This window comes from Macrobrachium rosenbergii, chromosome 23, assembly GCF_040412425.1.
Source record: "Macrobrachium rosenbergii isolate ZJJX-2024 chromosome 23, ASM4041242v1, whole genome shotgun sequence".
Classification (NCBI taxonomy): domain Eukaryota; kingdom Metazoa; phylum Arthropoda; class Malacostraca; order Decapoda; family Palaemonidae; genus Macrobrachium; species Macrobrachium rosenbergii.
Window position 1 is genome coordinate 17,263,572 of NC_089763.1, and position 12,061 is coordinate 17,275,632.

Consider the following 12,061-nt stretch of genomic DNA (forward strand, 5'->3'; position numbering starts at 1 on the left):
ATATATATATATATATATATATATATATATATATATATATATATATATATACTGTATATATATTATAGTAAAGTCAATCTTCAATTAGTTACTTACCGTCATAGCAAGTAGCATCAAAAGCGCGATGCAAGGAAAGAGCCTATAACTCTCATTCATGATTGCCTTTGGAGTCTTGTATTTCTCTCTGAAAAAAATTGCAAGAGTTATTTTCCCTTTTACACCCAGAGCGCTGATTGCTATTTTCCTCTCATTTGCCAGTCAATGCTACTGGTTTTTGATGTCCCCACTGTCAAGTCCTAGACATAGGAGGCGTCACAAGAGCTCGTCTTCTGACATGTTTTAGCATCTTATTACTTCAATTTTGCATCACGTTGCCGATGGCTGTGGCAGAATAACATGTTCGGCCTAGACGGCAAGAGGTAAAATGCTGCCTTAAGTCTGTCAATGCTAAGTTCCATTGGTCACTATACATTTGCTGGTTTAGTGGACCAGTTTCGAGGAACCACTTGCAGCCATTAGGGATACACGGTAATTACAGTACAGCCAGAATTTTAGAAGAAAATGTGAAATTTTAGTACAAAATTAACCTGATCTGAAAAGAAGCCGGTTTCTTAGCGACGAAAAGTATAAGAATGATATACAAGGAATATAATTATCAAACATATCTTGAATGTAAACAAGGGAATAGAACTGTTTTGAGCATCACATTAGTTAGTACTAAGTTTTTCAAATATAGAAATATATAAATTTCAAGCAGATGTAATCTTGTGGATGTGTCTGCATGTGAATCAGCGTGAAAAAACGAGAGTCAGTCAGTCAAAGGCTATCTAAATAGTCTCCATGCTCAAGAAGAGCAACATTTCACTCACCTGCTCGTTGGGCGTATTGAATCTGTCCCCAAAACCCTGAGGTTCTTATAGGCTCATGCTCGATGACTCACAATCATGAGACGAATTTGAAATACAGGTGTTGCAGAAGACAGTAAATAAATTAATAACCGGCGTCCTGACATTAACACGCAATTAAATCGAATGCGATAGTGAGACTGGATGAAATTGCACGTTAGGATAACGACCAGGCCAACTTTGATAACTTATGCTGAGACTGGCCCAGGAAAAGTAAACAAATATGAGGTCTTGGTGGTAGACATAATTCTCTCATATATACAGGCAAATCTTTATTACCTCCTCAAATTTGGCCCCTTACACCTTAACTCATTTGTGGGACAGACCCTCCTCCACTCTGCCATAACAGAGGAACCAAAGTTTACAAAAATTCAGCACTGAATTCAAAAGTGAAAATTCTGCGAGTCCATAGACAAGACTGAGCATTACAGATCCCACTGAATATTCTTGTCGTTTGGTTTTTGAGTGTATGTCGTTAAATTAATACAGTAACAATTTTCTCTTAGTGTAATTGGATAAATACCTCTGAAATGGTACCTCAATCGATGGTGGGCGGACTAAGGCGAAACCTGAGAAGAATTTTCGCGAGGTGATTTTTCAGGAAAAATCGTCTTGGAGTTGACGTTCAATTTTATGGCACAAAAGAAACAACAAAAACTTCACTAACAAACACCCGAAATGCCTTGGTAACTTGTACTGTCAAATATTGATCGATATCATCCCAATGCTGAAAAACATGAAATCACCCTCTGTAGCTGGAAACCAGTGTAAAAAAAGATTTCTTCAAATTCATCGATATAAATCACACGCACACACTCACAGCTTAATATTATGTATGAATGTATGTATGTATATATATAAATGATATATATGTGTGTATATTATATATATATAATTATCTATCTATATATATACTTATATTCCATATATACATAATTACCTATCTATTTATCTATTTATATACATACACACACAGACACACACACACACACACACACACACACACACACATATATATATATATATATATATATATATATATATATATATATATATATATATATATATATATATACATTCACATTCCAAGAATGGCCACCTCCCAAAACCACCTGTATGTGATTATTGCAAGAAAATAGGAAATTTAGAAGCCCAATGTAAAGCTAAAAGGGGAGCCATATCACAGGCCCCCTCTAACAAGAACTCCCAGCCTACCCAGATTGTAACCGCCCCTCGTAGGGGTTATAGCAAACTGTCCTAATTGAAAGAAGTACAGACATTTCCCAAATTTCAAGGATTGTCCTGGAAGGAAAACTGCCGTCATTGTTGCTTTGGCAGCCATTCATTCATCCTCGTTAGGAGCCCCAGCAGAAGGGCCTATCTTTGTTGCACCTCCTCAAGTTCATTATTGCTCTCAACAGTTCTCTGCTCTTAGGGACACTGGTGCTTAATTCTTCCTTATAAGGCGAGACAAGGTACCTGATGGGGCCATCACTGAAGAGAACAAGCCTGTAACTATTATAGGCATTAATAATTGGAGGCTGGTACTCCCAAAGGTCCGACTGAGGGTCACTAGACCCCGCATAAGTAGGATTTGTACGCTTGGAGTAGCCACTTAGATTCTTGGAAGCTATGACCTCCTCCTGGGACAGGATCTCTCTCCTGAGCCCATTTCTGGTCTGTCCATGGGTCTTGCTCCTTCTGAGTCTCTGTCAGGAGTTGATGGTCACTCCAGCCCTGCTGTTGAGCCACAGCCAGTGCCTGTGCCTAGCCTGTGTAACACTCCACCCCATCTGGTCAATGAGCCCCCATCAGAGCCAGATTCTGGTTCTTTGGCAATTGTACAGGTTTGGAGGTCTAGCCCTCCTGGTCCTGAGGTTGCTCATGTCTCTTCTCCAAGTCCTGTGCCTGAACCTGCGTTAGTGCCAGTGCCAGCACCTGCTGCCGAACTCCCTTCAAGAGGTCCAGATCCAGCCCCTTTTGCACCTAACAGCCTGGCCCTTGTACCTTACGAGTCTCGCACTTACAGCCACCTCTTCTTCTCCACTACCATCCCCAGAAGTTATGACTTTGGTGGACAATCGTCACCAAGAAGTCCTATCTAAGACGGTCACTGCTGGGGAGGGTATTCTGCAAGCGATAGCAGGACTAGTCAGAACCACTGTTGCCCTGGTTGATGCAGCAACCAAGGCAGTGGCCAACTCAGTGCCTACTTTGCCAATTGACATAACATCCACAGTCAAACCAGGTTTAGGTCTGCCCAGGTTCCAGCTGGGAAACTTGGGCCTAAGAAGAAGAAGAAACCAAGAAGGAAGAGGAGTAAGGGGCTTAGAAGGCCCAAGTAGTTAACAGAGCCACCGAGCTCTCATGGTACTCGTATTCTATACTTATGGTGCCTTAGCTAATTGAGCAATCCTAGCCCTTGATCCAGCAAGGATGTCTAGGGTTGTCTCCTACTTTTAGTCAATATTGTTATAGTGAAAGAATTTATTTTGTACTGTGCTACGTCTGTTCTTTAGCCCAACAAGCTGAAGAACATGTCCTAGCTATAAATGTATTTTGTTACATTCCAGCTTGCCTATGTTGAGGTATTTTATTTGCTTACTTGTGAAATATTCAATTGAGATACCCAGTTGTATCATATTTAACCTTATTTTTATTATTATTACTGAAGTTTGGGATGCAGCTCAACATTCCCACTTATATTTAACATTTTCCATTATTTTAGGGATATATCCCTTTGATAGTGCTGCGGTAGCTGAGTTCTGTGGGGCATTCCCATAGTAATAGATTTATTCGATTTAGTCAACTCCACAGACAGTACTTTCCTTAAACATATGTAGGCACATTATTTTCATTAAGTATGGGTATTTTTATGTAAGTTTTGTACGACCTATTACGTGGTTTATGCTGCATTTAATTAGTAGCCAAGGTTTAACATATAGAGCTGCACTAGCTTGAGTCTGTGTGGAATTCAATTAGTTCCACTTGTGACCTTGGTGTTGAGTTACTTTAATATTCAGTTTTAACCTTTATCCCACAAACAGTACTTCATTTAAATAAGTCAAGCATATGTTCTTAGCATTAGTAATGCCATGTTATTCGAGAGAGTATGCTTAGATGGCCAGCCAGCCAAAACCACCCCTTAATTTAGAGTAATTTACATTCACTCAGGTTATTCTTGCAGACCTTTCGTCCTGTTAAGGATGAAATGTCTACTAATATGGGGGCTATTTTATGTGCAGGGTTAACTTTTGCTCATAAAATGGCTGCCCCCATGCAAATGAAGTGCAAATGGCTGCTCAAATAGTATATTCCTCTCATTTTTGTCTTTCCTATATTATTCCTCTGCTGCCGCCAAACATCTCATGTTTCCAGGTTGCCATGGGAAAGCCACTACAAAGATTGGAAGCCCTACCTGAAGTGGCAGCTATATTGGACCCTAAGGTACTCTGGCTTTGACATGAGTCGGGCGTGCCTGGGTTCGTTCTCACCTGGTTATTGGCCTTACTAGCGAGCAGACGTATTTTTCCCGACTCACACCCTTCACAGGACTGCCAACCCTTGCTCCACTTATGTCCCAATTCAGGATAACTGGGTAGCGCCTTTGGATGCCTACAGTAAGCCTCGGATGAACTCGAGTATTTTGGTGGCCTGTTTTTCCTCCTCCTGATATATTTCTCGACTTTTAACGAACCTCTCCAAGTATATCCCATGCTCACCACATGTATTTCTCTCTCTCCATTCATCAGTAAACCCTTTTTCTGTCCCCCTAGTCGACCCTTTTCTCAACCTGCCAGCCATCATTTGCATGCTAGTCTAATTCCAATTTGTGAAAAGTGTGATATAGGTCAGTTTCGATTGGCTGTGCCACTCAGGGGCACATTGTTAGTTAGGGAGTCCTTAGCATTCCAAGTGCATGGTATTAGGGCTTCAATTCTGACCAATCCCATAGTTAATTTGACACCTCTCTCTTCCAGAGGGATGCCTTTATCGTGAGTGACCAAAGAAACTCTCAGCTGGGTTTGGGGCCTTTCAAAACGCTGCAAGCACTTGATAGCAGTGTTATCTTACTCTGATGCCTTTTTGAGGTTATATCGGTAATTCAACAGTTCTGTAGTGCTTTTCACAGGTGAGCTAACCAGATACTGATATTATTCACAACAATTGAGGAATTAGAGATTCTCAGGAATATGTACTTAGGCTATACTCTAAAAATAGAAAAGGATAAGTAGGTTCTTCCAACAATTTCTGCAAACCATCAACCTTTGCTTTCGGTACATTCTTTCTTAGGAATCGAGGGAGAAAGCAGGATGGAACACTTTGTAGCAGGTTTGAGTGTTGAAATAAGAGTTGAGTAGTGTTGTTGCAGCTTGTAAGTTGAAGCAAGCAATCAGTTGTTTTTCCCGATCAGAAGAGGCATAAACTATATCGTTTTTCATCTGGTTTTAGCTTTCTGTAAAAGAAAACTATTGTGCTAGCTTTTTCTGTCTGTCTGCACTTTACTCCGTCCGTGCTTTTTTCTGTACTTTGGTCTGCACTTTTTTTCTGTCCACACTTTTTCTGTCCACCCTCAGATCTTAAAAACTACTGAGGCTAGAGGGCTACAAATTGGTATGATGATCATCCACCCTCCAATCATCAGACATACCAAATTGCAGTCCTCTAGCCTCAGTGGTTTTTTATTTATTTTATTTAAGGTTCTAGTTAGCCATAATCGTGCTTCTGGCAACGATATAGAATAGGCTACTACCGGGCTGTGGTTAAAGTTTCATGGGCCGCGGCTCATACAGCATTATACCGAGACCACCGAAAGATAGATCTATTTTCGGTGGCCTTGACTATATGCTGTAATGGCTGTACAGAAAACTCAATTGCGCCGAAGAAACTTTGGCGCCATTTTTTACTTGTTTTTTATACTCCGAGCTTTACCTTTACCACGGCTCCTCTTGAAAATCACATCAAAGCAAGGACACAATGGTATTACAGAATACTGGAGGAACAACTTAGAGAAAAGGGTTAATATGTGCAAAACAAAAGGAATTAATTTATAATGTTAGGAAACATAAAATATTAATGATAATCGAATCTTTAAGGGAATGAAGCAAGAAATGTAAATTTAAATTTCGTAATAAAAGTGTTTGTAAATTCTTACATTCTCCTGCCAACAAAAAGAATGCAATGAAATTGCACATGAAAATGATAACTAAACTGTTAAATAAATAACTATGATGGGATGAAGTAAGGAGTCAATTATTGCTTGAGGTCTGCACATCACCTGCATATTTTGTCCTTGTAAGTAGTGGCAGCAGCTCTTGTAGAATGTGCTCCTGTATCAGATACGCAGTCTACCTGGTGAGGTAGCCCTTCATCAGGAACATTAGGTCATGAACTATATGGTTCACTTTCCTCACCCTCTTGAGATGAATCTGCATCAAACTGATTGTTAACATCTCTAATATTGTGGGTGAGAGAAAGCTACATAGGATACAAATGATTGATGGAATGATGTGCTACAATACCATCACCCTTTTGAGTTTTACACTTCTAACATTGTGGTCGTGTCCTACTACAAGCTCTAAAACTCGACCCAGTAACCAGTAAGGCCCAGTTGTATTGAGTATTTTTACAAGTACTACATCCACAGCACTGATTTTGTTTTCCCAGGTATGTTCATGTAAGCCTGTGAGAGAGGTGCGAAATAATGAGCAGGAAGACAAGTACTGCTGATTTATTGATGAAGCGAGCCACTTATAAAGCGGCGCGTGGACGTCTGCGTACATCGCAGAGACCACGTGTACAAAGATTTACAGGTGACCTGAGGTCAAACTATTTCTATACAAAAACAGGACAAGTTCATACAGAAAACATAGTGATTAATAATGCCTAACGTGTTACAAAAATACTTCGGTACATGTACATAAGCATGATCATTCGGAAAGACAATAAAATATATAATTTACAAATATGGTGGTCAACACATGATTTCGCCGACCCCAGGTTGATGTGAAGGCACTGCAGAAAACGGGATGTTCATTATAAATAACGTATTGAGCGGGGACTTTGCAATATTCCCCCCCCCCATGGAGGTAATGTCTGATCAAAGCAGGTATCTGCTGGGGCGACAATGGGGGCCTCACTTCCTGGATGTCAACTGAAGAGGGTGGTCGTCTTCCTCAGCACCCTCTGGAGCGATTTGTTGGGGTGCCTTTCTGTCTGGTTTCTGGGCTTTTTGGGGACGACCACGCCTCTTTTCTGCGCAAAGGGCTGTCCGCGGGGATGCCGCCCCCTGTGGAGGGCTTTGAGAACCGCCTCTGATGTCCTCCTCCAGGAATGCGGGTTTGAGACGGTCTACGGATATCCAGTCTTCATGCCCGTGGACGGCTATTCAGAATGCCTTCTTGTCTCTTTCAGTACAAGGAAAGGTCCTCTGTGGGGTCTGGTTAAGGGTGGGCGCATGGTGTCTTCCCTGATGAAGACGTGGTTGGCGGAGGATAGTCTGGGGGGCATGAAGGGGGACGTCCTTTCCGTGAATGTCCTTTGGCAGGGGGGGAACTTTCCAATAATTTCATGGAGCCTCTGCGTCCCTATGTCGTCCCTGTCCTCTGTGACGAGTTCCCCCGGGACTACCAGGGTCTCCACGTAGACTTTTTCTGCTGAGGAGGAGTCGCCGTTGGCTCTGGGCGCAGTTCTTAACCCGAGGAGGACCCAGGGCAGCTGGTATTTCCAATGCTCGGAGGAGCAACAGGCCATGAGGGACGCCTTTAGAGACCTGTGGAACTTTTCCACCATTCTGTTGGCTGTGGGGTTGTAGGCTGTGGTGCTGTGGTGAGTGGTCCCCAATAGACGTGCCAGGGCGGTCCACAGCTCAGACAGGAAAGCGGGTAATCTGCCTGTTGTTATGTGGTCTGGAACACCGAACCGGCTGATCCAGCTGGAGAGGAGGGCTTCCGCGCATGCACTGGAGGTGGCTTCTTCCATGGGTGTAGCTTCGGGCCACTTGGTGGAGCGGTCGACGACTGTTAGAAGGCATCTGGCTCCTCCTGATGGGGGAAGAGGACCCACTACATCGATGTGGATGTGCCCAAAGCGTCTCTTTGGCTGGGGAAACTCGCCCACGCCAGATTCAGTGTGCCGTCCTACTTTGCTGGCTTGACAATGCATACACTGCCTCACCCAGGCCGTCGGGTCCTTCCGTATGCCGTACCAGACGAACTTCTCCATCAACAGTCTGGCTGTCGTCCTTCTGGAGGGGTGGGATAGGCTGTGGATGACGTCGAAGACCCGCCGACGTCTGGAGGCGGGCACCAGTAATGTCGCTCTGTAATGTCGACCCTCCTGAGCTGAAGGGCACGTCCTTCCACCTCAGTGACGTGACGGCTGTACGGTAGGTGGGGATCTCAGGGTCAGCAGCCTGCTCACGGGCGAGGTCCTCGTAGTCGAGCCTGAGTCGCACTGAGTCGATATCGATCCTCGAGAGGGTGTCGGCTACTGGGTTCTTCCTGCCGGGGAGTTATTTGATGGTGCAGGTGAATTCTGCGATGGCTGCGAGGTGCCACTGCTGTCTAGAGGACCATGAGTCCTCCAACTTCGTAAAGGCATGGACCAGCGGCTGGTGGTCAGTCCAGATTGTGAAGGGTGTTCCCTCCAGGAGAAACTTGAAGTGCCATACCGCCTGGTATGCTGTGAAGAGTTCCCGGTTGAAGGTGCTGTAGTGGGACTCAGTGGGGCTGAGCCTCCTACTGATGAAGGCGATGGGTTGAGGGGTCCCCCTGATGACTTGTTCCAGGACAGCTCCGCAGGCAACGACGCTGGTGTCCGTTGTCAGCTGGAGGGGAGCATTGGGGTTCTGGTGGGCCAGGGATGTTGCTTTGGCGAGGGCGGCCTTTGTCAGGAGGAAGGCCTTCTGCTGGTCGGGGTCCCAGACTAAGGACTTTGCACGTCCCTTGAGGACGTCTGTCAGGGGGGCATGGTGTGAGCGATCCCCGGGATGAACCTTCTGTAGTAGTTAACCATCCCGAGGAATTCTTGCACGGCTCTGATGGAGGTAGGGGTGGGGAACTTCTCGACGGCTTCGACCTTCGACGACATTGGGCAGACGCCTTCGGGGGATATCTCATGGCCCAGGAATTCCACCTTTTCGACGCTGAAGGTACACTTGTTGGACCCGAAGACAAGGACATTTTCCTGCAGGCGCTGCAGGACCTTCCAGATATGCTGCAGGTGTTCCTCCCGAGATCTGAAAAAGATTAGGATATCGTCAACATGGCAGACGCAGAAGACCAGGTCCCCCAGGGTGCTGTCCATCAACCTCTGGAAGGTCGCGCCTGCATTCCTCAGGCCGAAGGTGGAGAAGGCGAAGACGTAGGACCCGAAGGGCGTGATGATGGCAGTCAGCCTTTAACACCTTGGCCGTAAGGCCTGCTACCCTGAACTGCCCCTTGACCCCGTAGAACCAGGACGCTGCATTTTCCCTGGTAAATGGCAGCAGCCTTATGTTAAGGGCTGTCTTTGGTTGGTCCGTTAGGGGGGTCATAGTGTGGGGTGCAGGTACCAGCGTGGAGGTGCACGCAGGAGGGGGTTATGAGAGGGAGGTGTCTGCCACCGAGAGGTTCGCGGTAATTTATACATGGTTAGGAATGTCTGCGTCCATGCTCGTTTCGCCCTCTCACTAGGAGTGTGAGGGAGTACTCGTGTTAAAACACGCTGGGGGAGCGTGCCGTGTGGGTTCGCTAATGATGCTGGCAACCTGCCAACAAGGGTTGGTAAACGCCGAAACCTTTGTTAGAGCACCGTAGTTAGTCCGTTAGGTGCGTAGGTGAGGTTCATCGGGCCAAGACTTAGTCGCCGTTTGGGTCCGTTAACGGCTTCCGGGAACCACTCTGGGGGTCACCACTGTGAGAGAGGTGCGAAATAATGAGCAGGAAGACAAGTACTGCTAATTTATTGATGAAGCGAGCTGCTTATAAAGCGGAGTGCAGACATCCGCGTACATCGCAGAGACCATGGGTACAAAGATTTACAGGTGACCTGAGGTCAAACTATTTCTATACAAAAACAGGAAAAGTTCATACAGAAAACATAGTGTTTAATAATGCCTGACGTGTTACAAAAATACTTCGTTACATGTACATAAGCATGGTCATTCGGAAAGACAATAAAATATATAATTTGCAAATATGGTGGTCAACACATGATTTCGTCAACCCCAGGTCGATGTGAAGGTACCGCAGAAAACAGGATGTTCATCATAGAGAACACGTTGAACGGGGACTTTACAAGCCTATACATTGTTCTGTTACACTAAGGAGATCAGATTCATACCATGATTCTCCAAAATGACCAAACATTTCATATATGGAGGATAATGTTGCAATGAAGGATTCCCTGGATAGGGGTGGGTTAATTCCATAAGTAATTATCATCTGATTCTCTTAATAGTGTTATATGTTATGTTAGTTCAGTTTATCCAATAATCAATTCCATTTTCTGTTTTTATAGTGACGTCTTCATTACGTCATTCTCATGGCAGTTATGCCGCTGAATTTCAAATCAGTTGGTATGATAGTATCACCCTTATAGAGAATACATCTCCTTTCAAGCACTCGTCTCTTCCTGAATCATATGTAAGGTATACATAAAGACTGAAGTCCTACCTTTACCCTTACAGAGAATAGACTGTACATTTGCAATAATTAAGTAAATGGAGATACTTCAGTTGGCAACGAGGTTAATACAGCGGTAAAAGTAATTATATTAAACATGGCTACGCAGTGTCCGGCATTCAACCCTAGCTTGAGAAACTGTAGTGGAGTTTCTTGAACGTTTCACGGTTCAATCTGTTGATTTGTTACAGCAAGCTGGAGAGGATAGTACTAAGAAGGCTAGAATTTTGATAAAATCTCTTCCTGTAAATGTCATTACTGATGTCCAACGGAAACTTAAACCAGCAGAACTGTCAGCTGCCACATACGAAGATATGGAGACGTGGCACGCAGCATGAGGGGATGGCGCGCTATGAGGAGGATGTTGGTGATGCAGATGATAGCTGTGAGTGCTGTCAACGAAATGTAAATTCTTTTTTAGAATAAACTCCACTGTGTCTATGTCTAATCTACCATATGTGTTGAGCTGCTTTATTAATAATCAGAAAGTCGATTTTGAAAATGATAGTGGAAGTCATGTTTCTACAATATGTCAAATTGATGCAGCCAGAGCAGGTGTTATTTTTCCAACAAAAGACCGTGTTCTTGGATACAGTGGAAATGCTATAAAGTTATGTGGAGAAACTTATGTAAATGTGACTTATGGTCACAAAATGCTGAAACAAAAATTCCTAGTTGTCTCTTTAAATGTCATGCCTGATGCAAGGCCAATTTTTGCAAGAGCTTGATCTGTTCAATTGTGTTTACAAAGCAAGGCAAAAGAAGAGCTTGACAGGTTAACTGCTGGTGGTAAAATATCTAAGATATATTCCAGTGATTGGGCTTCATCCACAGTTAATGTTATGAAAGATAAAAATAACATAAGAATATGTAGTGATTTTTCAGTTACAGTAAATAAATTCCTCGATCCAGTGCAGACTACTTTTGAATATTCAAAACAATAATCAAACTGAGCTAGTCTTAAATACCAGCGCTGTAACATAGCAGAACATGTGAAAGGTACTCCTGACGTATGGGAGAACAGTTTACGCAAAGGTTGTTGATCATTCCTAATGAATTTTGAACCGAGAAGAAATTCTCTGAATTTTTCACACCCAAACTCCACAGACAATGCTTCCCTTTTAAGATTTGAGTAGTTACGTCCGCATGTTCAGAGTACGGGATGCAAATTTTACAGGCAACCACTGAGAGTACATATCTTTACATTGCATCAGTACAGCTGCGATCCCATATCCTGAACTGTTTCCAGCAAGGTTTCATAATATGGATTATACAACTGTAGAACCTTATGAGATGTGAACAATAACTTAACAGTATCAAGGCATTTCTGTTGTTCTTGATTCCATACAAATCTTGCATATTCACGCAATAATTTACACAATGGTGCAAACCCTTCAGTGAAATTAGGGATAAACCATTTATAATAGTTCCAAAGTACCAAGAATGCTTGCAATTGCTCCAAGTCTTGGGGCATCAACACTGGAACGCATT

The 12,061-nt window shown here is 43.6% G+C and overlaps 2 protein-coding genes across 8 annotated transcripts in view; both read right to left on the reverse strand.

Annotated features, from left to right (window-relative positions):
• The window catches only part of LOC136850943 (keratin-associated protein 10-7-like), a 35,530-nt gene extending 35,345 nt beyond the window's left edge, over positions 1–185 (reverse strand). The window contains exon 1 of the mRNA XM_067124924.1: positions 97–185. The gene's annotated coding sequence lies outside the window, so the exon portion shown is untranslated. The remainder of the gene's footprint in view (positions 1–96) is intronic.
• LOC136851312 (keratin-associated protein 10-7-like) overlaps positions 1–12,061 on the reverse strand; it is a 117,226-nt gene that overhangs the window by 39,743 nt on the left and 65,422 nt on the right. The window lies entirely within an intron of this gene.